At 43.6% G+C, this 26,893-nt stretch overlaps 1 protein-coding gene across 4 annotated transcripts in view; it reads right to left on the bottom strand.

Moving 5' to 3' along the window:
- PDS5B (PDS5 cohesin associated factor B) overlaps window positions 1-25,881 on the bottom strand; it is a 195,617-nt gene extending 169,736 nt beyond the window's left edge. For 3 of the 4 annotated variants that reach the window (XM_067562968.1, XM_067562970.1, XM_067562973.1), the window contains exon 1: window positions 25,834-25,881. The gene's annotated coding sequence lies outside the window, so the exon portion shown is untranslated. The remainder of the gene's footprint in view (window positions 1-25,833) is intronic. The other variant, XM_067562972.1, reaches the window with a different exon arrangement.
- Window positions 25,882-26,893: the final 1,012 nt, after the last annotated feature.

Raw genomic sequence — 26,893 nt, 5'->3', positions numbered from 1 at the left:
GCAAGATCATTAACTGAAGCCAGACAATTTTGTAACAGTCTTTCAAGGAAAATCTTGCTGTGTGTCTTGTTAAATTCCTACTTGGGTTAGATGTCAATAGTGCTTTGGTCTGATCTGGCTTAAACTAATAAAAGGTGAACCAATTTTATTATATTGGTACCTTTCACACTCTTGGGTCTCTAGTTCCATAATGAATCTATTGTCAAGGAGCCTTAACGTGACTGTAAAATAAAAATAAAAAAAAATCATTCCTTGTTGAAACTTGGAAGATGAGTTCCCAGATCTAGAGTAAAACAGAAAACTTTATAGAAGTTGAACCATGTATGGTTTAGTATGTAAATCTGAGATGTTTCACATTGATTCAGACAAAATATTTAGATGAGAAGAGTGTATTTTTCATCCTCTCATAATTATGCCCAGTAAGGATTGGTGTAGCAAAGTATTTACAGAAACTGCTATCCGCTTAATCAAAGATCTGCCTGAACTGAAGAAACTTGCCACAGGGGCAAAAGTAACACTTTCTCAGAGATAAATGTATGAAAAGTATTGGGTTTCACCACAGAAAAGAGTCACTAATGGCAGTAATCCATTGAGAGTTACTGTGTCAGGCAACTAAATGTTTCTGCTTAAGTCAAGAAATATTTTGTACTCTTTAGCCTTGTATTACAAAATATGGGGGGGGAAGAGTTACTATGAAAAGTTGCTGTAATTTAATGTCAATAAAACAAATTAAACATTTTGTGGAGAGTGAGAAGGCATAAGGGCAAGAACTGGGTCAAAGTATAGATGTTTATGTTGTGGATTAGAGGGAACTGGAGGAAAGAGACCAGGAGACTACATACAGAGTAGGAGTGAAGAACTGAGCTGCCATATGGTATCAATGCCACAGTATGCGTGTAAAAAAAAAATCAAAATTTCAAACATACTAACTGCACAAAACATAGTTATTATTTAACAGTACCTTAGAGCTTGAAAAGTCCACTTGTCCACTCACTCCAGATGAGTCATCCTGGGCAAGCACATTCCCTGCTTCTGCAGAATTTAGGCTTTCATTTGAAAAGTTTTTTGTTTTGTTTTTTGTAGACCTTATGGCTAAAGAAAACTTTCCAAAGGCAAAGCAAATATAACTGATTTACTGCTGTCTTCTTAAACCTTAAGATGCACCACTCCAGTGCTGCTGCAACTGCTCAGAATTTCCATAAGCTACAACAAAGTGAAAACTGATAAAACTCGTCAGTTCTCACTGCTTTGTTCGGATCTCAGTGGGCACAGTAAAAGTGACAAGAATGGAGTCACTTTCATTGATCTGCTGCTTAGGTAAGCTAGCACCACCGTTCAGTGGGGCAGAAAGAACTAAAAAATGAAGGCTTGGGCAAATTGGTACAACAGCAGAAATACAACCACTGCAGCAGTCAAAAACCTGAGAGCAGAACAGAGTGCCCCCCTTGAGTGGTGGGGATCTCTGTGCTTTCGTATCCATCTGCAACTGATCTATCTAGTCCTCGATGCCTATCTGTAAAATAGGAATAATTTGATACCTACCTCCTTTACAAAGCACTTTGAAAACTATTGATGAAAAACAATTAGTATTATTAGTAAATTGCATGAATGGGAATAGGCAAGAGTGGCTGATTAATGAATAGAGAGGTTAAAGGGAAAGAATAAAACAGGAAATATGAGAGAAAGTTGAGAACACTATGTAGGGAAGGGGAATGGATGAGAAGAAAAAAATGATACACCATGATTTTTAAAAAGTGAAAGGAGAAAACAAGATTACTTACCAATAACTGTTGTTCTTCGAGATGTGTTGCTCATATCCATTCCAATTTAGGTGTATGCGCGCCCCGTGCACAGATTCCCGGAACCTTTTTCCCTAGCAAGCCCCGCAGGGCCAACTCAGGCGCCCCCTGGAGTGCCGCACTCATGTCGCGGTATAAAGGGCACTGCTGGCCCCGCGGGCCCCCAGTCCCTTCTTTCTGCCGACTCCGACAGCGGGGATGGGGGGTGGGTTTGGAATGGATATGAGCAACACATCTCGAAGAACAACAGTTACTGGTAAGTAACCTTGTTTTCTCTCTTCGAGTGATTGCTCATATGCATTCCAATTTAGGTGATTGAGTAGCCATACCCTTGGAGGCGGGTAGGAGTCACTGACGAGCGGCTCTGCTCAGCACAGCCCTGCCAACCGCTGCGTCTTCTCTCGCCTGTTGAACAATGGCGTAGTGAGTCGTGAACGTATGAACTGACGACCAGGTGGCTGCCCTACAGATATCCTGCAGTGGCATGTTCTGCAGGAAGGCAGCCGAAGAGGCCTGTGCCCTGGTCGAATGTGCCGTTATCACTCCAGGTAGTGGCACTTTCGCTTGCTCGTAACAGAGCTTAATACATGATGTGATCCAAGAGGAGATTCGCTGGGTGGAGACCGGGGAGCCTTTCATCCGGTCAGCCACTGCTACAAACAGCTGTGTCGATTTGCGGAAGGGTCTGGTTCTCTCCACGTAGTGTGCCAGGGCCCGCCTGACATCCAACGAATGCCATCTTCGTTCCTCAACCGAACCATGTGGTTTCAGGAAAAACACAGGGAAGAAAATATCTTGGTTACAGTGGAATTGGGACACCACCTTGGGAAGGAAGGCTGGGTGGGGCCTCATCCTGACCGTATCCTTGTAAAAAACAGCATAGGGGGGCTCCGAAGTTAGTGCTCTCAACTCAGAGACCCTCCTGGCTGAAGTGATGGCCACCAGGAATGCTACCTTCCAGGAGAGGAGGAGCAGGGAGCATGTCACCATGGGCTCAAAGGGGGGTCCTGTCAACATGGTGAGGATCAGGTTTACATCCCAGGGGGGGACAGGGTCTCGAACCTGTGGAAACACTCTCTCCACCCCTTTCAGGAATCTAACTGACATGGGGTGGGAAAACAGCGACCTCCATCGGCTGATGAAAAGCCGAAATAGCCGCCAGGTGTACCTTCAAAGAGGCCAAGGCCAGGCCTTGGAGTTTAAGACTTAGAAGGTATTCTAGAATCACCTGTATGGGCGAGCAGGTAGGAACAACACCCCTGGTCTCTGCCCAAGTCATAAAGCGCCTCCACTTCGCCCGGTATGTAACCTGCGTGGAGGGTTTTCTACTACCGAGTAGGATCTGTTGAACCTGCAAGGAATAGGCCCTTTCACCCTCCGTCAGCCAGAGAGTCTCCAAGCTGTCAGATGGAGGGAGTCCAGGTCCGGGTGCAGAAGGCGCCCCTGGTCCTGGGAGAGTAAGTCGTACTGGGTAGGGAGTGTGATCGGCGTAGCAATGGATAGGTCGAGCAGTGTACTGTACCAGAACTGCCTTGGCCACGCTGGGGCAATCAAGATGACCTCCACCTTGTCCCTCTTGATCTTGAGAAGGACTTGGGGGAGGAGAGGGATGGGGGGGGAAGGCGTACATCAGGGACCCCGACCATTCTATTAAGAACGCGTCGGACAGGGAGCCCGGCTCGCGACCTCTGAGTGAGCAGTATCTCGGGCACTTCTTGTTGCGCGAGGATGCGAAGAGGTCCAGAAGGGGAATGCCCCACACACGGAAGATTGAAGTCGCTACCTCGTGGTGAAGCGACCACTCGTGTCGGGGAGAAAATGACCTGCTTAAGCGGTCTGCCTCGTCGTTTCTGATCCCCGGGAGGAGAGAGGCAAAGATATGAAAATTGTGTCTTACCGCAAATTCCCATAGACCCATAGCCTCCTGGCACAGGGCCGAGGAGCGTGCTCCCCCCTTCCTGTTCATGTAGAACATGGCCGCTGTATTGTCTGTGAGGACCTGGACTCCCTCGCCCCTCAGGAACCTGAGGAAGGTTTTGCAGGCCAACCGGACTGCTCTGAGCTCTCGGACGTTGATATGTAGAGCTCTCTCCTCCGGTGACCATGACCCTTGGGTTCTCAGGCCTTCGCTGATGTGGGCTCCCCATCCCATATCCGAGGCGTCCGTGATAAGGGTCACGGATGGAGTCAGGTCTCTGAACGGAACTCCCTTGAGCACCTCTCTCGGGTCCCTCCACCAATTGAGGGAGGACAGCACCTGTGGGGGAACCGTGACCACCTTAATCAGTGAGTGTCTAGAGGGTGCATAGATAGACGCTAGCCATGCTTGTAAGGGCCTTAGCTTAAGGCGGGCCAGCCTCACCACGTACATAGAGGCTGCCATATGTCCCAACAGCTGTAAACAGCGTCTGGCTGTCGTCATGGGAGACGTTTGTAAGTCTGTGATCAGGGATCCCATTGCCTCGAAACGCGGCCGAGGTAGAAAAGCTCTGGCCTGTATAGCATCCAAGGAGGCCCCTATAAAGTCTGTACGCTGCACCGGGGCGAGCGTGGACTTCTGCTCGTTAATGAGCAGGCCCAGTCTGGTGCATGTGGCGCAAACCAACTCCAGGCTGTGCTGCACCTGCTCACACGATCTACCCTTGATGAGCCAGTCATCCAAGTAGGGAAAGATCTGAACCCCCTTACGGCGTAAGTGGGCTGCCACTACCGCCATACACTTAGTAAAAACTCTTGGGGCTGAGGACAGGCCAAAGGGTAGTGCCGTGAATTGGTAGTGGCCTCCCTGTACCCTGAATCTCAAGAATCTCCTATGTCCCGGCAAAATGGAGATATGGAAATAAGCATCCTTTAAATCGAGGGAAGCGTACCAGTCCCTTGGGTCTAGGGCCGGAATTATGGAGGCAAGGGATACCATGTGGAACTTAGTCCGTCTGATATACTTATTCAGACGACGGAGATCCAAGATGGGTCTCAGACCACCCTTGGCCTTGGGGATCAGGAAGTATCTAGAGTAGAAACCCCTTCCCCTTTCCGTCTGCGGAACCCCCTCTACCGCACCAAGCTCCAGGAGAGTGTGGACATCCTGTAGTAGGAGCTGTTCGTGTGCGGGGTCCCCCATATTCGACGGGGTAGGAGGGGATTCCGGAGGAGAAGCTGTAAACAGCAGGGCGTATCCCCTGGGGACGACTCCCAGGACCCAACGGTCCGTCGTGATTGCCTCCCAAGCATGATAGAATGGCCGAAGCCTATTTGCGAAGGGTTGGTTATGACCCAGGGGGAAGGAAAAAGCGCCACCCTCACAATCGCTGTCAAAAGCGTTTATTACCATTCACGCCGCCGGTTTTTCCTCCGTTGCGCCCGCACAGAGGAGCCTCGCCGATCCCGGCAGTTAGGCCCTCGAAAGCGGTCCCGTCCCCTCCTCTGCTGAGTGGGTCTAGGGGCTGGCCTGGGCGGGGGAGGTGGCTGGCGCTGAGGCTGAGGGCGAGACTGGAGTCTTGCTGCTTGAGGGGTGTACAGCCCTAGAGTCCTCAAGGTGGACCTAGAATCTTTGAGGGCATGCAACTTCCCTTGGATGTTGCGGGAACAGAGGAAGGTGTTTGCCATAGGGCCTTGGCAATAGTCATGACCCTGTCATGAACGGGAAGGGCCATCCGCGAAGGGCCTGAGGGCCCTGAAGGGCCAAACAATGGGTCGTCCTCCTCAGACATCTCCTTAAGCGGTAGCCCCAGGTTATTCACCACACGCTTAAGGAGTTCTTGGTGCGCCCTAAAATCAAAGAGGGGCGTTCTATGGTCCCTGAAGGTGCCTTCATCAGGGGATGAAGAGGAGGACAAGGGGAGAGGCCCTGTAGATGGGCCTTCTCAGGGTCTGAGTCCCCATCAGAGGGAATGGGTGGTGGCAACTGTGAGGGTGGAGGAGGAGGCTGCACCACCGCAGAGTGGAGCGAGTCAGCGCCCTGAGTCTGCTGAGCTGCCCACGGACGCCAGTACGACCAGTGCCAAGGTCCCCGCTGCCACCCTGGTACAGGCAACTGCACAGCATCCCCCTTGTGATCCCAGCGCCCCGAGTCCCAAGACCGTCTCTTATGACGCCTTTGCGGGGAGCGGCTTCGTGAAGAGGAGGAAGAGTAGCGCCGATGCCTACGATGCCTCCTGGATGAGGACCAACTAGACGAACCAAAGGATTTTCTTCGTCTGCGGTCGGACCGCTTATGTCTGCGTTTGCTGCCACGGGAGCGGTGGCTTCTACGGCTACGCGTCGAGGATCTCGACCGTGGACATTGCGCTGCTTCCAGCGCGAAGCTTGGTGCCGAGGCCGTTGGGACAAGTGCGTGCCTCGTTACCAATAGGCTCGGTGCTGTCAGGCTCGGCGCCGCGTGGGCCGGCGCCGCCGTCAGGATGTGTCGTGTAAGACGGTGCCGGTGTCACCGGTGCCGTCGGTAGCGGTACCGGTGGGGTTAGTGCCGAAAGCCCTGGACTCAGAGGCATGGACGGCGTCGACCACATCACGGAAGGCTGCTGCCCCGATGGACCTGGCAGCATCGACCAACCCGGTGCCGGTGCCCCCACGATAGAGGACGGGACCAATACGGTCGGTGCCATCTTGGAGGGGGTGTCCCGAACCTTGCTACGGCGCTGCGCCTCTCCACTCTCGAGAGGGCTCGAGTCCGACTGCTGAGTGGTACTGGAGTCAACTCTGACAGCCGAGCGCCCGCTCTTTGTGCCTCTAGACCGCCCCCGGTGCCGCGGCGCTCGACGACCTAGAGTCGGAGCTGGGAGGGGATGCGCTCTCCACCCTCTGTGACCGTCTGGGTGAGGATTGAGACCGTTGGTTCCTCCACCCACCGGGGCCACCCAGCGCGGGTTTGCCCCGAGACGCCGGTCCCGCGCCCCTCGGCCGAGGGGGGGGACGGAGGCGTGGGCAAGGTCATGAGGGCCCTTGCCGCATCGAACGCCTCCGGCGTTGACGGTCCTTGTAGAGGCTCTACCCCACCTTTTAGAGTCAGGGGAGGCTCCCTACGAGGAGACACCGGTGCCGGAAGAACCTCCATGGCACGTGGCTGGGGTGTCTCCTTCTCCTCTCCTTGCTTCCGGGAGGAGTCCTTGGAGACAGTGCCGGCGGTCTTGGTCTTCTTCGGCACCGCAGTCAGTGCCGGCGGTGCGCTCTGCACCGAGCGTAGACTCGGTGCCGGTGACCTGGACGGCTCAGACGCCGGTCGGAGCGCCGCTTCCATGAGAAGTGACTTCAGCCTCGCCTCCCGTTCTTTTTGGGTGCGGGGCTTAAAGGACTTGCAGATCCTGCATTTCTCTCGTCGGTGCTGCTCTCCGAGACAACGGAGGCAGCGATCGTGGGGGTCACTAACAGGAAACTGCTTTGCACAGAGGGAACAGCTCTTGAAGCCCACGGAGCCCGGCATGGCTCCGGTCAAAAGCCCCTAAAGGCCCTTGAACACAAAGTCAGTGGCTTCAGCTAACTGTCCTTGACTTCGAATAACAATAGTTCTTCCAAACAACTGATCTCTAATCTTCTAATCGATGCAAATAGCTAGGGACTGCTGCTTGCAACGGCAAGTGGCAGAAGTTCCAGCAACCGTCAGAGGCGGAAAGAAGGAACTGGGGGCCCGCAGGGCCAGCAGCGCCCTTTATACCGCGACATGAGCACGGCACTCCAGGGGGCACCTGAGCTGGCCCTGCGGGGCTTGCTAGGGAAAAAGGTTCCGGGAATCTGTGCACGGGGCGCGCACACACCTAAATTGGAATGCATATGAGCAATCACTTGAAGAGAGAAGCAGAGTTCAGGCAGAAAGAAAAAAAGATGTCACAAGACGGAATAGATACAGTTGCTGAAACAGAACTCATCAAATGTGTTATTTGTTTAACTTTACCAATGAATAATTGTTTCTGTTAATACATTTTTGTGATATTTGACCAGCTCATTAGATTTGTTAGTTGATCAATTACTATACTACAAATATACTAGATTAAGACTTGTAGAAGTCAAATATACTAAGCAAATATATTTTTCTGCTATGTGATCAGCCCTAAGAAGTTAAATATTTTAAAATATTTATTCATGGATTCCAAGGCCAGAACCATTGTGATCACCTAGTCTGACTTCTTGTATAACAGATCATAGAACCTCCCCAAAATAGTGTCTAGAGCACATCTTTTAGAAAACAGTCAATCTTGGTTTAAAAGTTACCAGTGACTGAGATTCCACCATGACTAAGGATAGGTTGGGGGGCAATAAACAAAAATTCATGGAAGCCACTACCTGTCCCTGACTGTTATTAAAAATACCTTGGGGGTTGGAGGGAAAACAGAGATGCGGGACTTGCAGCTGCTCCATCCCCACCGATCAGCTGTTCAGTGGCGGCAGCCCCAAGGCTGACAGCTGCTCCAGCCCTGCCCCAGAAGTCATGGAGGTCCCAGATAGTCACAGAACCCATGACCTCTGGGAACAAATCTTATCTTTAACCATGACCCTTAGTAAACCATTCCAGTGGTTAATACCCTTATGGTAAAAATGTACCTTTTATTACCAGTCTGAATTAGTGTAACTTCAACTTCCAGCCATTTGATCAAGATATACCTTTCTCTGCTAGATGAAGAATGCATTATTACATATTTGTTTGTCACATGGGTACTTATAGATCAGGGGCTGTCAATAGGCGGACCATGAGCCAAATCTGGACCACCAGATTCTTTTGAACCAACTGCAAAATCTTTTTATTTACTTGTTATCATTATTGTTATCGTGGCGTGAAAAACGTATCTCTGGAATCTGGACATTGACTATACCTTGACCAAGAAATGTGGACCTTGACAAAAATATAATTGACTAACCTTATTATAAACGAAGCAAGTCATCCTTTAACCTTCTCTTTCTTAAACTAAATAGATTGAGTGCCTTGAGTTTATCACCAAGTCACTCCAATTTAACATCCTTTCTGAGTTGTGGACACCAAAACTGCACACAATAGTCCAGCAACTTCAATGCCAGTACCAAACAGAGGTAAAATACCCTCTCTATTCCTACTCGAGATTCTCCTGTTTGTGTGTGCAAGGATTGCATTAGCCCTTTTGCCCATAGTGTTACAATGGGAGCTCATGTTCAGATGATTATCCACCATGTCTCTCAAATCATTTTAGAGTCACTGCTTAGCAGGATAGAATCCTTCATCCTGTAAGTATGGCCTACATTCTTTGCTCCTACAGCCATCTAAGTATTGAATCCTCTATAAGGATCATCTGTCCTCCTTGGATGGGTGGAGATCTCTGTAGGCATGCTTGATTTTCTTACAGATTTGGCTGAGCTGCCATCCACAAAAACATACCTGTTTTTTGAGAGATATCTTCCAGTTTCCACACTGAGGTCCTGGTATCAATTGGAAACTACAAGCTGTGTGGAATTAATCAGTTCTCTACCCTCTGGTGGCCTGCCTATTCTCACTGATCTACAGTTGTGTAGGATGTCCCCATGACCTCTTGCCTCTGGTAGATACAAATTGCCAAGCCTCCTCTCTGATTCCTCTCTTTCTGACTCCTTGGTGACCAGCTCCTTTCTCCCTTGTACCCGGGGGACTGATGTCTCCCAAACCCGCCTGGCAAGGAACTCCTCAGCTTCTCAGAATCATCTCTACTTGGCCCTCCAATAATTTTTTTTTCTTCCATCACACAACCACCAACCTGCACTTCATACATAGAAAGTCCCTTCTGGCTTGAGGCAGACAAAAGAACATGGCACATGCACTGCAGGTCACCACTAATGTTCCATTGCTGACCTCCTTAACACAGAGATGAACCTCAAAAGCAAACCTCTCACACTTCCTCTCTCAACTCCCTCCAAAATTTCCTGTTAACTGCTTCTGTTCACAGCTCTCGAGTTTGCCTACTAAGTGACTTTTTATACCAAATCACCTTGCTTAGCTGAAACAACTGAGATGATCAAAGCTCCAAAGGTCAGAGCCACATGACCCCTAACAAGGAACCAAACAGTCTTGTCTCAGGACCCCATAGCCCAGCTACACAGCCTGCATGCAGAAAACAGTCAAACTCACCAACGGAGCAAGCACACCATTCACCATGTTCCACTACTTCCAAGCAGAGTCCACAGTTATTCCCTCCAAAACTCTCCTGTTAGCTGCCTCTGTTCATGGCAAATTAACCGACAATATACAACAATTAAATACAATGTACAATGAGCAGTTCACAACGGTCTTGTTCTTTTAGATTACAGGTAGATTGGCCCTCAAACAAGGTAAGGCAGCACAGGTAATTTGCACACTTACTAATATGTTTAACCATAGGGCTAGGAGGTATCCAGTAATTTTCTCATGTACTCTAGTACATAACTGATTTTCCGCAAGGAAGATAGTGATAGCTGTAGTGCTCCTTAATTTGCAGAAAAACGTGTATTATCTTAAAATAGCAAATAGGCATGATGTCACCATGCTTGTGAAGAAAAACCAAGTGAAAACTATTTGCCTCTATTTTCAAATATCTTCCTATCTTCAAAAAAAAAAAAAAAAAAAAACCACACACACACCCTACTACATTTTAAAGATAATACATCTAAAAAAAGACTTTATAAAGTGTCTGACAGTGACCCTTAAACTTGATAATTTCAGGGGCTATTTCTTTTCTAACTACGTATGCCTGTATGTACAAATGGTAAAAAGTTTAAGAGGCACCATTAAACACTTTATAAAAGTCACTTTTAAATTTTATTATAGGGAAAGCTGGTAGCACCATCTCCTAAAGTTACCTGACACTTCCCACTGCAAGCCTGTTTTCAGTTGCTTTTAAACTTTGCCACCTAATTGTTTGGGCTGAAATTTTCCATGATGGGTGTCTGCCTCAGACTGAATTTTCTTGGAAGATTTCAGCCAGAATAGTTCTAACCATTTCTGAGAACGAGGCTACGGAAAAAGACATCATGCTCACGTTAAATTCCAGTGAGCTTTTCTTTGCACAGCTCTAATGTACCCATGCTTTAGGGCAGAAACTTGAAATTTGGAAAGAGATGGCATTTGTGTCAGGGATGTAGCTTTGTTCTCTCTGTGAAAATCCACACAAATTTGGCCAAGATATAAATCTTTGAAAAAGCTCAGTTCACACACACATTCCAAACTGATTTTAACTGACAAAATCAGTAACGATTCTATCCATACTCAAGACTCCCACAGCAATAAGGGCTGACCAGACTGCACATGCCCCAGCCTTACAAAGCAATTGAGCATGCTCCAGCTCAAGGCTACAGGAGTGAAGATGGACTTTCTCTGTAATGGCTGCTCCAACAGGATACGGTCAGGCACTGGAACTGAAAACAGGGAGTCTGTCTCGTCTGTGCTCTCAATGATACCCCCGCTGGCACTCAGGCAACATGGACAAGGAAGCCATGTGATTCAAATGCAGAAGGAACAAAAGCTGGACCAGAAGAGCAGACTGGGAGCCAGTGGGTGGGAGGCAAGGCAAGAGGAGGAAAGAAAGACCAACAGAAAACTGAGACAGGGCAGAAAGGGGTCAAGCTTGGAGGGGAACAGACAGAAAAGCACATTCACAAGCACACATTCCCTTCCAGAGCCTGGAATAGAAGCCTAGACTTCTGAGGATCACCATTCCCTTACCGAGAGCAAACAGCCATGAGGCCCAGAGGCAAACTGTGTCTCATATCCCCCGCTAGTACTGGTCCACATAGCAGCAAAAGTCTGTGTTGTGGCTCTAAAGGTTCCAACACTCATGATGACCCATCTGGATGTCAGTATGATGCCATATGGTGGAATTTCTACTTCAGTTTGCTTTTTAAAAAAAAAATTAGACTATTACAGACAGTACATTAAAGTTGTGAAGTCAAATATTCATAAGTCAGGAATAACGTTGGCATATCCTATGTGCATCTTTATTTCAGCTCCCTTGTGCATATGCATTATTATAAAAATTACACAGTCATCTACCAATTTTTCCACAAGACTCCGGCCTCATTCAATACACAAGATGGACCATGCTCTGGGGATGAATCAGGGTTGTGTAGTAAAGAAGGCTGTTGCTTGCTGGGCCCCCTACCTCAGAGGTCTTCAATCAGTGGGGCGTGCCCTCATTCAGAGAGGGGTGCCACCCAGCCCCCGTCCCAAGTTCTGCTCCAGGCCCCCTCGCTACAGCCTCCCCAGCTTCTGAACCCAGCCATTGCCTCACCCCCTTCCTCCTGGCCTCAGCACCCAGCTCATGCCGCAGCACCGGGCCTCACCTCGCCCTATTCTTCTTTCACCTCTTGCCCCTGCCCCCGCCCCCCACCCTGGGTGGCCGCAGCACCCAGCCCCCCCCTCAGCCCACGGCCTCAGCTCCTGCCTCCTCGTCACTGGGGCCCGCTGCAGTCCATGGTCCCCGAGGACAGTTTCAGTCCCCGGCTCCCAACCGCAGCTTCAGCCCCAGCTGTGGTCCCGCTGCAGCTGGGGGGAGGGGGAGCATGCGGGACAGGCGCAAGGTGGTATAAGGAGGTCAAAAGTTTGAGTACCACTGCACTACCTCATTTGTTGCAGAAGTTAAAAGGTGTGTAATGAATGAGGAAGGGGATTATGGAAGAGAAAGGATGGTCTCACTGTTAAGATAGTTGAATTCTGCCCTAGAAAAGGTGTGTCCATCCCTACCTCTGTCACAGAATTCCTATGCAATGCTAGGCAAGTCATTTAAGTCAAACTTTTCAGAGATGGTCACTAATTGGGTGTTTCTCATTTGCTAGGTACCCAACTTAATATTCCAGAGTCTGAATTACATTAGTGGTGAGCACTCCCAGCTGCAGCTGAAGTCAATGGGAGCTCTGCTCGAATGTATAAAATACTATATAATGTTAAGAACTTTGAAAATTCAGGCTCCAGGTGTCTGAGATTGGACACCCATAATCAGTGGAAACTTTTGACTTTAATCTCTCTGTTTCAGCTCTTCATCTGTAAAATGCAGATACCATCATCTCTCACCTCATGGGTTGTTGTGAAGATAAATTCATTAATATTTGTGAAGCAATTGGATACTATGAACACCACAGAAAAGCCCATCATGAACCTAATTATCTTCAGAGCAGGGTTTGAACAATGGACAGTAAATCAGGCCTAGGACCATATATGGAACAATGAAGAGAAAACAAAATATTGAATAGCTGCTCATTAAGTGAGCTCCATCAATCCTGTGAATGGAATGGGGAAAAGGTCCTATAGCAAAAATAGTATGTGATCATGTATTTAAAAGCTGTATCATAAGGCATGTACACAAAGGGGCCAAACTAAGGTTACACAGGCTTCCTTAATGCTGGCATTTACTAACTTTTGAGTGCTTGACTTTGAGTGCTCGCAACCTTAATAATGTTCCTTTAATGTCATTTTTTGTGTGTAATGTAATGCACAGATAAACAAACACAAATAATATGCTCTGATGTTAAAAAATGTAGTGTATTGGCAGGCAGCTGAGCTTGCATACCACATTTTGCAGGATTAGGCCAATAATTAAACATGCTTTTTTGAGTAAGAAAGGTGTCAGATCAAATTTTTAAAAATACAGTAGAAACTTACAGAAACTTTGATGCACTAAATTATATTTTATGGGATTTATTCTTTAAGCAGAACTCATTTTGTGATAACTATTTATTAGTTCCGTTAAATTGCATTGTGTACCTTGATATTCGAGTAGTTTTATTCCTTCAAACTGCATTTAAAACAGCTCATACTTCTTTATAATTATTAGAGTTCAAAGTCATACATCTGTGGTTCATTCAGTTTACACAGCTAAAATTTAAGGCCACAAGAGCAAATTCCATCCACAGATACTATTTTGCAGGAGGTGGAAGTACATAATAATTCCAAAATGTACTGAAGGCACCAGTCACAATGAACTAGTTCTAAGTTTTAAAGTGTTTCATTAAAATCTAAACACAAATAAACTCTAGCAAGTAATTTTTATTTGTGTCATCAAGATTGTAAGTGTCATGGTGTTATGGGAAAGAGTTCAAAATGTATATTTAGTTGAAGGAAAAAATCAGATCAAAGAACATTTTAAGTTGTTTGTCAAGGTAAAAAGAAGAGAAGAGTAAGATACCTTTTAATGGTATAAAACCATTAAAAAATTTACTCTAATACACAGGACATACAAAGAACCAACTTGTAAAAATTCATGAAGGAATTATTTAGTAGCAAGTTGGCCAGAGGCAGAAACCATGATTTCTATGAAAAACTCTATGTCAGTTTTTGCCATACAAATACAACCATGACAAATGCATAGTTTTAATAGTCATCATGTATAGCATTCCACTTTCTTTCTTTGTCCTTGGAAGACAAGTAAAAAAAAATCCTATTTCAATAACTTTCTTCATCTGAGATACTTCCAAAATGCATTTGTTTTTACAAAATTGCCTCAACAGATCCCTACTGTATCATTAAAAGAATCATGAACTGTGCTTTCTGATTAAAATTATTAGGGATATACATGCTTCGACCTGTGAACTGCATATTTCACTCAGTTATAAAAGCCCATATCCCTAATAATCAGTTTTCTTTCCATTTGTGAATGTAGTCTTATAAGAGTCTTTGTCCTTTACTGTATAATTTGTTTAGCTTTACATTTTTATTAATCAGTATGTTTAAGAAGTTTAAATATAGATATAATTAAAGCAGTAGTAGTCGGTAGCATTGGCCTGAAATGAGGGATTGGATAAGGGGTTCTGGCTTTAGAAAATGTGATTAATGAGAGTACATACTGGTATATGATGGGAATTTAAAGAGTTTGTAATGCCTGGGAGGAAGGTATTTCCCTGTTCATCTTTTATTCCCAGAGCAAGCAACACCTCAAAGTTTATCCTTTCAGGAGGTAGAAAGCAAGGCAAATAAGGTTACTTCTAAAGAGTAGATCCTTCACCAAGAAAACAGTGAAAAAAATTAGTTCCAGAAGTTCATTTTAACCACATAAAGTCCTTGGTATCACCCTTTTCTGAAAAACCTGTATTCCAAGGCCTCAAGATGCTCTGATAGAAGTCTCCAAAAGGCATTCCAAGTTCATTAAACCGATCTTAAATGAGAGATGCTCACCCATTTGGATGCGCCCTGCTGATAAATAAGGATCCACTGATTGATATATTCAGAGTCTCTCTCTCTCTGGCTGAAGGTGGAAATGGGGGAGAAGGCATGGAAAAAAGGTTTTTGGATTCTACAATGTCCTCTACTGGAAAGTTCATCTGGGCAACACCTGAGAAATAATTACTTCGAGTCCTAAAATAGAGGACAATAAAATTGGACCAGAATTCACCTCCTTTAAAAAACTCTTCACTCCCTAACCCTGTATCAGAGAGATCACAATTTGCAGGAAAAGCAGAGAGCTATAGATCCAGAATGAATTTTCATCATATCAGATTCGAATCAGGTCCGGTGCTCCCCTAAACCTGTCAGCTAGTCTACCTAACACAAATACGCTCAAGCCACAGCACACATCAGTATTAGACGAGGACAGAAGAGCATCACAAAAAACCTCAAACCTTCCACTCTAGGGAATGAAAAATCCTGATACAATCAGACAATGCGACAATATTAGACAGGCAACAAGCGAAGTGGAACTACAATGGCTCTATGTATGGACTGGAATATTAGTACTAATCTAAGTACCAAAGTCCTTTTGGAATTTGATTATGTCACACAGCAATAAGAACAACTGTCCTAGCCGAAAGTCTCTCTCAGAAAATTCCTCTCTCTCTCTCTACCAGAATCTGAAGGATTTTGAGAAAGTGGGGGAAAGGTGAGGGGATCACCATACAGTCTTCTGTGTCAACCAGAAACTTCACAATCCAAACAGACTACAGACAAATTTGAAACCACAGGCATAATCCTCCTTGTACAGTAAGGGAACTATTTTGGGGTGGAGTGAGCGGAGGAGCACTACTGCTGTTTGCTTCTTCTTCCATCATTGAACTATCACCCTCCCCCCCCCCCTTTTTTTTTTTTTTTTTTTAAAAACAGTTCATCAACTGAAGATAATGCATAATGATGTCATTATAATGAGTGAACATGGGCACAGTCTTTGTTTCAACATAAAAGTCTCAGACATTTTTACATTATTCTGCATTTCACTGTTTTGAAGACTGATCTTTCTAGTGGTTATATGCACATTTAGCATTATACACAACAGTAGCATCACATTTGAGACCATGCGGAAGGAAAGAAACTTAGAAGGAACAAAGGATCAAATAAAACTGGGGAAAGAAAAATAACGAGGGGAATAATGGAAGGCTAGAAGATAACATACAAATAGAAAGGAGAAGACTGCCTAATACTTGTGATCTACAGACAGTAGACCTTAGTCGGCAAACAAATTTGATCCTTTGAACTGTCCCTGAGGAGGAAAAATAGCTTAATCATCACTCAAAGAACCCAACTGGTTGACAAATAATAGCAATTAAAAGATACAAAAGGAAACTGTGTTAAATCCCATCCTGGATTGAAGTTTTAAATTGTCCAAAGTGGACAACGGGTGCCAAGATGGTTGTTTTAATATCTAGCATGTGCAATTGCTCAAATAAAACACAGAACAGAATCGAATGAATTTGTAAATTTTTAGAAAAACAACTTGCTAATTACAGGTTTTTAAGGCTCTGAGTAATTTTTCAAAATTGTTTTAGTGACAGACCAGAGCAAATGCACATATATGGGACTATCAAGGAATTCGTCCTGATTGGTTGAGTTTGAGGGGACAAAGTTGCATTCTCTTTGGGGGATTTTTTTTCTTCTGGGGAGCATTGTAATTTACTCAATATGACAGTGAACTAGTGAAAGCTTTCTATGTTTTTATATTAACTAGTACAATAGTAGGCTCTTGATACTACTGTAAAATAATCTCTTCATCTATGTGCACATGTCTTGACTGGTCTTTTAGGAAACGGAATCAATCTTTAATAACAGAACATAAGAACTGTGAGCTACCACCTAAAACTCCTCCATTTAATACCATTTGAGAAACTCAGATAAGCGTTTTCCCCCCTTTAAAATCCCTCCACAAATGAGAGGGAATAAGGGAGACAAGGTTGTTGAGATAATGGCTTTCATTGGACCAACATCTGTTAGTGAAAGAGACAAGCTATCAAGCTTACACAGAGCTCTTCTTCAGGTCTAGAGAATCAAGGAGATTGTTAAAATAAACTTTTACTTAGTCCTAAATTTTACATATTTTGTTTTTTCTTTCCTTCCTTGTTTCAGGGCACACAAGCACATTCAAACCGTAACATCAAGTTATTAGCATGAATGGTATGACAGTAAAGATAGCAAATAAGATATCAGAAAGCCCTAAATGCCCTATCCCAGTTGGTCTCAACCTATTTATCAACATGGGCCGCATATGCAGCTCTCTCTGATTTATGTGGCTGCATCCACACAATATATATATTACCTGTATGGATCAGAGAATGTCACACAGGCTGCAGCGCCGTGTTGACTGGCCTGCAAATGGCCCAGGCCACAGGTTGAGAACCACTGCCCTATCCTAACACCACGGAGGCATGCAGTGTATTTTTAAATCGGGATAGGGTAGAAGGAAAGGGAAGAGATCCTGGGAACTCCTCCATCCTCTCACGCATAACGGAAGGGTGAATTTGCTAAAAAGGGGAGAGAACAAAGAAGTGCAAAAAATCCAATAGGTGGGAGAGGTGGAGGAAAAAAACTCAAATTTTTAAACTGCAGAATCAAGAGAGCGCCTGAATATTGATCTCTCCTCCAACTCCACAAAGAAAAAAAAAATCTAGGTTTTAGAAGTATTACTTGAATAATAAGTTAGCACTGGAAAGGGCCAAGTTAACCTGACACCTCAACATGACTAGCTTCAAATTTTCCATTTTTTCTATAGTGAGTGAAGTGCCCTCAGGCCATACACATCCAAATAAACACATCTGGGATTGAGGCGTATATGGCTGGAGGTCTGGCAAGGATGCCAGCAGAGGCAAGGGATGCTTAAGATGACAGTGTAATGCTTTTAAAAAATTACACTGATTAAAATATGCCATTCAGGTAAAACTAATCTGTTTCATCTTACACTTATACTTTCATTTCATTGTATGATGCCCAAAATACTTGTACTTCTATGCTTATTTTTAAAATCTTACACCTTCTTAAGTTGTTAAAAATAGAAAATAACGCAGTGTGCATATACCATATACTGCTTTGTTTTATAACTTGCTTATTTTTCTTCAAATATATCTAAGGCACTTCTCAATCTTTACTAATGAAAATTTATATTATGAGTACCTAAAGAAACTACAGTCATTTTACTGGGCGCTGTACAAATAGAACTGGCTTATACATCTGGCATATAACAATTTAGCTTAACTTGGTAAGTAAAATTTAAAAAACAATTTTAATTAAACCAAATACAAGTTGTATCCGTAGACAAAGACTTAGCTAAAAAGACAATCCCTACCCTAAAGACACAGACAAAAGGCTGGCAAATGGAATCTAACATAAAATTCAATAAGGTGAAGACTCAGCACAGTCTTATCAGTTAAATGTTCTGTTGTTGCCGGTTTTTGTTTTAATTTTTTTTTTTTTTTTTTTTTAAACTGGAGGGTGGTTAGAGTAAGGAATGGACAAGTTAGTACGTGAAAAGGAAGGACAGCCAAAATTCATCACCTATTTAGCCATGATCAGCAGGTAGAGCTTAGTAGGCATGCAGAGATGAGTCTTAAGGAGGTATATGAAACAGTAATGAGCCAATGAGAACTACAAACTTAGTTTAAAGGTGCTCTTTTATAAAGTCATACGAGTTACATGATTACACCCAGTATTTCCAAAAGTTCCTGTTTAGGAAAAACACTTGTAAAATGTTTTGAATTCTCAAAACAGCCAAGCAGAATTCTATCAAACTTTTTAAAAAGATGGGTTGAGAATATACATGAACTTCAAGCAAAAGGGTAATTTTTTCCATAAGCTGTCTGAGCCTGAAAACATGGAACTTAAAATTAGGTCTTCTCAACCATAACTACAGAAACACTAATCTGACACACACCGTTAAGATACACATGGTCCCAAATGCATCAGACAACCTGCATCTTGGGAAGGGGAATACACCCCTAACCTGTTGCTGCTTCCTTCAGACTAATTCCATCAAAACCCTGAAGGGATGCCATAGGGTTCTAGCTTCACAGAACTGGAGGTGAAAAGTTACGGATGGAGTAGAAAACTAGTCATTTGGAGTCCCCCAAATTCCCCCTCTACTCCCAACCAGTAAAATAGCAGCACATTTTAATAAATCTCACTTATTAGCTTGTACTAGTTCCCCAACACATTGTAAAAGCTGCCCTAACAGCAGGGAATCCACCGAAAACCATTCAAGGAGCCATGAAACCAGGCAGAAGAATGGAAAAAAGGGCAATCCATCCAAATGCCCTTTGCCTCTTCAGACTAAGTAGTGGGAAAAGCACAGACCAGACCCCATAAAAAATTCCACAAACTGACAGACAAAATTCATTCTCCTCAAAACAGATTACTCTTATACACAGGAAAACAGGGTCCCTAAATTCTTAGCCATCAGAAAGCTTCATACTCAGCTCAACCAGCAAAATAATTACCAAGGTCTTGCAGAGTGCTAAGAGCAAAATCATGATTATAGATCAGTGGATTTTTTTTTAATGGATTTTTTTAAAGGATTTTATTTAAATCAGAGGTTTTTTTATTTTGTTATTTAAATTATAGTGTTTTTCTTTTTAAAAATAAACCTGTTTAAAATTATATCTGAATTTAATACAAAATAAATGAAGGCCTAAACTTCTTATAATCTCTCAAAACATTTATATAAAAATAAATATGCTTAATCCATGCGCCTTTATCACTTTTCTATATAAAGAAAGAATCGGGGGGAAAAACATCTAAATTGTGAGGTCAAGCTTTATGAATATGGAACAGTAGGTCATGTACTGTATTGGGGGCTTGATCTGATTTAATAACAAAAATTGTATATGCTGTTGTGTATTTTATTACATTCCAGTTACCATCCTAATGCAGCTTGACACAAATGATGAAAGTTAATTATCTAGTAAATAAGCAATATAATATTCACCAGTTTCTAACATACAACAAATGTACAGTTAATTAATAAGACCTTGAAAATATTAAGCTATATAATTGCTTAAATATATAGTTATAATGTACCCTTGTAGGCAGCAAAAAGATGTACCAAATCTAATGTAAAGGCTCTATTTAGTTGAGTAGTCAACATGTTTCAATGGCTAAATCAACCAATGTGAATGCACCTTTCTCTAGAAAATAACTGAAGAACAAATAGAAATGTTGATTAAAATCAATTATTTAAATTGGGGCTTTCCACTTGATGATTTAAGTCATTGTTTAAATTGCCTTGATTTAAAACAATTCCCCTTAAGCCACCTAAAATCTTCACATTTTCACATAACAGATATGCTTAACATTAAAAAAAAACAGGAAAGCTTAGCTTGTTTGTTCACAGAGACAAAATTCACAAGGATGCTTAAAACACTGTCTTCCACAAGGTGCATTTTTGCCCTACATTCTCAATGTACAATTCCTGTCCATTTTGTTTTTATCAAAATGGAGTTGTATGGGATTCACTTTGCCAAATCTATGGAAAACAAAGTTCTTCATTTGCTGTCTCCATAAAAACATACACTGAACAGTCTAGAGATACTTAGGGCTTGTCTACACTTACAGCAATTCAGTTGCGCTATAGTGCTTAGTGAAGATTCTACCTACACCAACAGGAGAGCGTAGGTCGACACAACACTGTCTACAGGGGGACAGTATAACTGCATCGCTCAGTGTGTTTTCTCCACACCACTGACCAATGCAGTTATACAGACATAAGTTTGCTGTGTAGACTAAGGCTAAGAAAAGTGAAGCAAGTCAGTCAAATTCAAAGGGGTTTTAGAACTGGATATGGAAAATGTGTGTATTTAATTAAAGAGATGTTTGGACACTCCCTACAAATTACACTACTTGCAACCACTTCATGCCATAAGAGTTTAAATCTCTCCATTTTTGAACAATTAAGTGACAATTTTTTTCTTTTTTAGTTTATCTTTTCTCAGAAACTGATATTAGGCATGACTGTGTTGTATTCAACTCCCATGTGAATAAACTGGGTTTGATTCACAGAGAAGCAGAGGCTAGAACTGCTTTGAAAGCAACAGACTATTTTAAATCTTTGTAAAATGGGAGGGGAGCCCTATTAAGTTACTCTTCCAAAGCCAGTGATAACTAGACTTTTAGTTCACAAGGGAGAGTTTAGTCCTCTCTACATAAAAAGGTATGAGTGATAATTTAGGCAATCAGAATATGGGGGAATTAAGAGAAGGATGATCTGGGTTCTGGACTTTAACACCACTTATTTATTTGTTCATTAAAAAATGCATCAGTAGATGTGGCAAAAGTGTAAAAAAAATGGCACTGCTGAGGAAAATCTGCAATAGGACTCAAGAGTTTCCCCAAGCAGTTGACTACTTATTTCTAAATTCGAAAGATGGGTCATCAGGATTCTTAGATCTGCACAGGTTGGCACGCATTTAAATACCCCTTGACAACCTGCAAATCTTATGAGACCTGCAATTTAAGAGGCAGGAGAGTGTAAGTTAAAAGCAACACACAGTAAATGTATATTTTCTTGCTTAAAGGACTCAATTTCATTTAAAAATTATGATAGAAGAAAAGGAAACCCATGAGGTTTTATCCTTCACTTACATTTCACAGTTTCTCTCAAAGTTATCTAGAGCACCACACATTACTGGTAAGAACTGGCATTACAAAAAAAAAATCTTTGAGGGATAAATACGTATCATTTCTGTGACAATAACACAGCTTAGTGTAAAAAAATGTCTACTCTATACCTCAATCTCTGTCACACATACTATTTACAACATTATACGGCTTTAGGCTACTTAATGAACTGGTTTCATCTCTTGGAACCAACAAATTTTTTCTGTTTATTTATCCACAAACACCAAAAGATTGTGTTCTCAGACACTCCTTAGGACCCCAATCCTGTATCAGTTACATTAAAACATATCCCTGCATCTGTCAATAGTCCTAGTAAAGCCAATGGAAGATCACTCTGATTAAGAAGTCTGCATTATAGGATCCTGATGCAGGGTCAGGGACTAACATTTAACACCAACATATTCCATCTAATTTTGATGAGGAGTTGCTGTTTTGTTTATTATCTCTCACCATGAATACTACCACCAAAGTTACAATCAGCAGAGACACTAGAGCTGAAACACACTCAATTTAAACACAAGGAGGCTGCTGGCAGGGCATTTTCCATGAAAGGACCTCAACTCTGAAATTCATTACCTCACCAGCCATTTCAAAACACCACAAGTCTTGACTTTCAGGACATGCCTCAAGTCCTACTTATTTTCTAAGGCCTTGGAATGGGATTAAGAGGCAATTTGTAGTAGGAATAAGGGACAAGATTTGTAGTCTTTAAGGCGGCTGAGGTTTTTTATGCTTTTGCATTTGATTCTTCATTCATTATGTTACATATCAGGACTTACTTTAGGTTAGATGTTCTGTATTTTAAGTTTTTGTATGAACTGTGTATTTTATTTTTATTGTGAAATCTTCTAGTTTTAGTATAGCCACTTAAATAAATCACAATAAAAATACCCACATTTGTTAATACAATACCTACCTATCAAGGTTTATCTCACACTCACTGAACTCATTTACAGTTTGTATCAATCCTTTGTTTAAAATGAATTAAGTGTACTCTGCTATATTTAAAAACTAAAAAGATAATCAAATGTCCTGTGAGACCAACACTTAACTAAAAATTTCACTGACAGAGTGGTAAAGATACATCTTTATCTCCACAGAGAGAGAGAGACACAAATTGTTTCACTTTTAAATGTGTGTTTGGAGGCAGGAAAGAATCCATTCTTAAAGGCCCTGTGTTCTGACAATACTTCTCCAGATGAGATCTACACGGATTCCCTCCAGAATCTGTCAGTGCCACTCAAGCATTGTCCATAGACTAAGGCAACCCAACACACTCCCACCAGTTCCATAGACAATGACTAGGCCGCTTAATAACCTTTCTAATAAACAATGAATCTTCAGAATTTTCCCATACCAGCCACAGTCCAGGACTGATTTTAAAATCATTTTCTCAAGATTCTCACTCTCTTTCCAGGGTTTATTTTGGATTATACTATTGTGTATGCTGGGTACATAATTGCTATCAGACATTGCATTATTTTTATAACCCTATAAAAGCATGATGCACTGTCATATCAGCAGAGAGTGCTAACCACTAGAAATACCACTAGGTAGCAATGATGAAACTACTTTGGAGGAGACAAAGGATGTATCAAGAAAAAGAGACAGTAAAAGAAAGAAAGCGTACCGAAGTATTGGGGCTGAATAGCATGAATGAGGTTGAACAGAGAAGAGCTTATGAATCTGCTCTCATTTTTCCTACCCTACTTTTCCTATACCTAAAAATTACCCTCCTAATCTCCCACTTTGGATCCTCCTTCCACTCATTTTCATGCCTTCTTCCACCTTGTCCCTTGGAAAATACTCCTTTTGTGCAACAAGTGGTCCACGTTGTCTCCTCCAAATCCAACCTTAGAAAACACTTCCCCCAAGGATTTCAATGATTATCACAACTAGACTTCATCACTTTTATATATAATTTTACTGTCTTGCTTGTATATATTGTGCTGTCTTTATCTGTAATAGGCTATAAATGTTTTCTTCATGCTTGTACAGTATGAAGTACAAGACCAGTGACCAACAAATAAAAATAGGACAGAGAAGGGAAGACCAAATAGAAAGAGAAAAACAAAGCTAAAACAAGAGTTAGGGACAAAAAATATATCCCACCAGAAAAAGCACCTCTTATCAGCCACAGACATGCAACACTGCCTCTAGAAAAGTCTATGTACACATCAGAGAGGCAAGAGTAATAAAGGATTACTCCTTTCCTTTCCAAAACAGTGACAATTGCTGAAATTTACATTTTTTTATTTAAATCTTAATGATTTCACTGAACTGTCCAACTTAAATCTCTACTTTGAATAAGATTACTTGACTTTTTCAAAATGCGTTTTAGCATGTGAACTTGCTACATATGTCTAACATACACATTTCCACAATTTTAGTTTATCCAGCATTTTTTTCAGACAAGACACACTGAACTAGTTTTTTAACAAACAGTTTTATAAATATAATTTAATACAATTTAAATAATATAAATATAATTTACAAATATATTATATTTGTGTAATAACCAGTACAAAGTGTAAACAAAATATTAGATATTGCCATTGACCAATAAGAATAAGAAACATTGACAAAAGGAGGAACCTAAGTTGAATATCTAAGCACAAGGTGTTGGGCTAACTACAATTTTCTTCTCTTTTACATACTTTCCGACGTAAGTGGTGACACGTGGCACATTTCAGTCAAAAAGATAGAGAATCAAGAAAGGATGCTATCACTAACATAACATTTTCTTTTTAGGTAGTACATTTAAATGTTTCAATTCCACCTTCACTAACTAAGCACAATCAGTGTGGTTCAAAAATATATAAAGGTTTTTCAACTGCTCTCCACAGCAATTTAAAATATAATACTTTGAACTTGTATAGTATTTTACACATGAAATGCACCGTACTAACTTTGATCAAATAAATTAGAACCTACTATTGCATTCAGGAAGAAGACTACAACTTCACTTGTTTGGAGAGAGGGAATGTGAAGAAATGCATGTCACTGTACACCCATCCTAAAGTTAAAGATTTGAGACATATTTCACTCTTTAAATACCCTTAATGTTTAAAAATTTCTACCCTGTTTATCATCTATTTCATAACTAATGAAGATATTGAACATGGCTAAAAGGCCTCCCCATCATTTCATAAAGTGTTGAAATCATCAAATAAAAGATTCTGAGTAGCATTCAATACTTGTGTTAAGCCAGAGTTATTACAGCACACTTGACAAGACCGTAATAGTTATCATTAGGCAACCATTTACAAGTTAAAACCCATGCAACTCAGAATCTCATTACGGCTTTTACAGTAAAATCCAGTCCTGTAAGTGCTGGGGCTACTGCTGTTGAATTTTCAGGTTTGTACACCATCATTTATTGTTGATTTGTTTTGAAGAGCAGACAGCGAGTTATTTGCACAGCAGCATGAAGTTACTAGATTCCTTGACCAGAGTCTCCACCAATACATATTCTACACACAAAGTGTTCTTCTCTTGGTAATTCAAGTGTAAAATTTCATATTTATTAACCAAACATCCATATCCCCTCCCCGCAGCAGAACCCTGCGCAAAAGACAACATGATGGAACAAGCTGGCTGCGAAGAGTGACCCACCAAATCCAGGTCCTCCCCCGTCACCCCCCACCTCCTCCTAGCTGAACAGCCGCCGAGCCTTGGGAAGTGGAGAGTCTGGTGGTAGCGAGATGGGGTCTTTTCCCCTCTCCTCAACCCGGGCAGCAGCCCAAAGGGGCTGCGAGAGGCTCGGGTGCTGCTAAGCGGGGGTTAGGCCAGCTACCCGGGGCAGGGAGGGGACAGCCAGCGCCAGGGGAATAACAATCGTTAACCCGCTCGGCCCGGCTCCGCCACAAGCAAACCGCACATTGGGGGAGCGACGCCGGCCGCCAGGGAAACCGCAAGAGCCCAGGCCACCTGGGCAAGGGGCGACCCACAGCATCAGCCACCAACTCCGGGCGAGGGGGCAAAGCCCCGCCAAGGTCACCCCCTCACCAAGGCCCCCGCGAGACGACCTCCCCCCCCCCCCACCGAGCCAGGAAGGGGAGGGTGCGCCAAGTTTAGCGTGTAAAGGCTGGAGATAGCGCCAGGGGCGGCAGCGGGGGAGGGGAGCAGCTGGGGGGGGTCGGCTCCGGGCCGGGCGCCCCCACACACTGGCCGTGCAGCATGGTCCGGGCTGGCGCCGCAGCGGGCGAGAAAGGAAAATGGAGCAGCATGCGGGGCGGCGGGAGCTCCCGGCCGCGCCACCGTGATCCTTACCTCCCCTGCAGCCGCCGTCGCCGTCTCTCCTCGCCGCTGCCAGGCGGGTCCGCTCCGCGCTGCCGCCGCTCTGGGCTCGGAGAGAGAGGAGCCGCCGCCGTAGCCGCAGCCAATCGCCGCTAGCCCCCTCCCCTTCCGTAGCTCGCCCCGGTCTCCCTGTCGGCTTCAAAATGGCGCCAAGTTGTCTCCGGCTGTTCCAATGGAACCGCCGAGAGAGGCGAGGAGGCAGCTGGGCGGAGCAGCAGCGCCCCCTGCCGGCCGGCGCGGGGAGGCGGAGCGAGCCAGACACGCACGGAAACAACTTCGACAGCCAATTTTGTGTTACCTCTCTTGGGACGAGAGCCCGCATACGGCTCTGCAAAGCCACACCGGCGGCTGCCGAGCAACTCCAGCCACAATGGCTGCGGAGCGGACCCGCCTCAGATTCCCCCGCCTAAGCAACACACAGAAAACTAAACTCCTGGTGCCATCACAGCAAACAGTGCTTCCCCTGCCAAGCACTAGAGCGCCAAAAACTAAACCCGAGCGTAAGCGTGATCCATCCCTGTAAGTAGGGACGGATCACGGGTGCAATAACGCTAACTTCCCAGCCAGGGAAGCGAACCACCCATCACCTAAAGAAAAAGCACTGAAGATGCTAGCCCAACCGTATATGAATCACTCGGAAAAGCACCAAGCTAAATTGCTACAGATCCTAGCACTGAATTCTCGAACTAGCAAACTACCTCACTATAGTGACTGGGACGCTTACCAAATACAGAAAGCAAGGACCATATACAAGAGGGGGGCACAGAGGGACAATGCACAGCCCAAATCCAGAGAGAACTGTGTGCAGTCAATGTGACAGATGAGACAGAGAGAGATACATTCTATTCCACTGTGCAAAATAAATATGTCCTAAAAGCACCAGGAACTATAAACTATAAGAAAGCAATCATAAATAAATGTGCTTAACCCTGGCGAGTGGGGGGAGAGAGCTGAGTAGCTCTAATGGGGGGCAATACTTGAATGGGAGGAAAGTGAGCATAAAGGTGATGTAATTCCTTCCCCCTATACAGGT

The sequence above is a fragment of the Emydura macquarii genome, unplaced genomic scaffold (assembly GCF_026122565.2).
Source record: "Emydura macquarii macquarii isolate MOO-44397 ecotype Brisbane River unplaced genomic scaffold, CSIRO-AGI_Emac_v2 contig_2473, whole genome shotgun sequence".
NCBI classification, from domain to species: Eukaryota; Metazoa; Chordata; order Testudines; family Chelidae; genus Emydura; species Emydura macquarii.
This window is presented reverse-complemented; position numbering and strand designations above follow the sequence as displayed.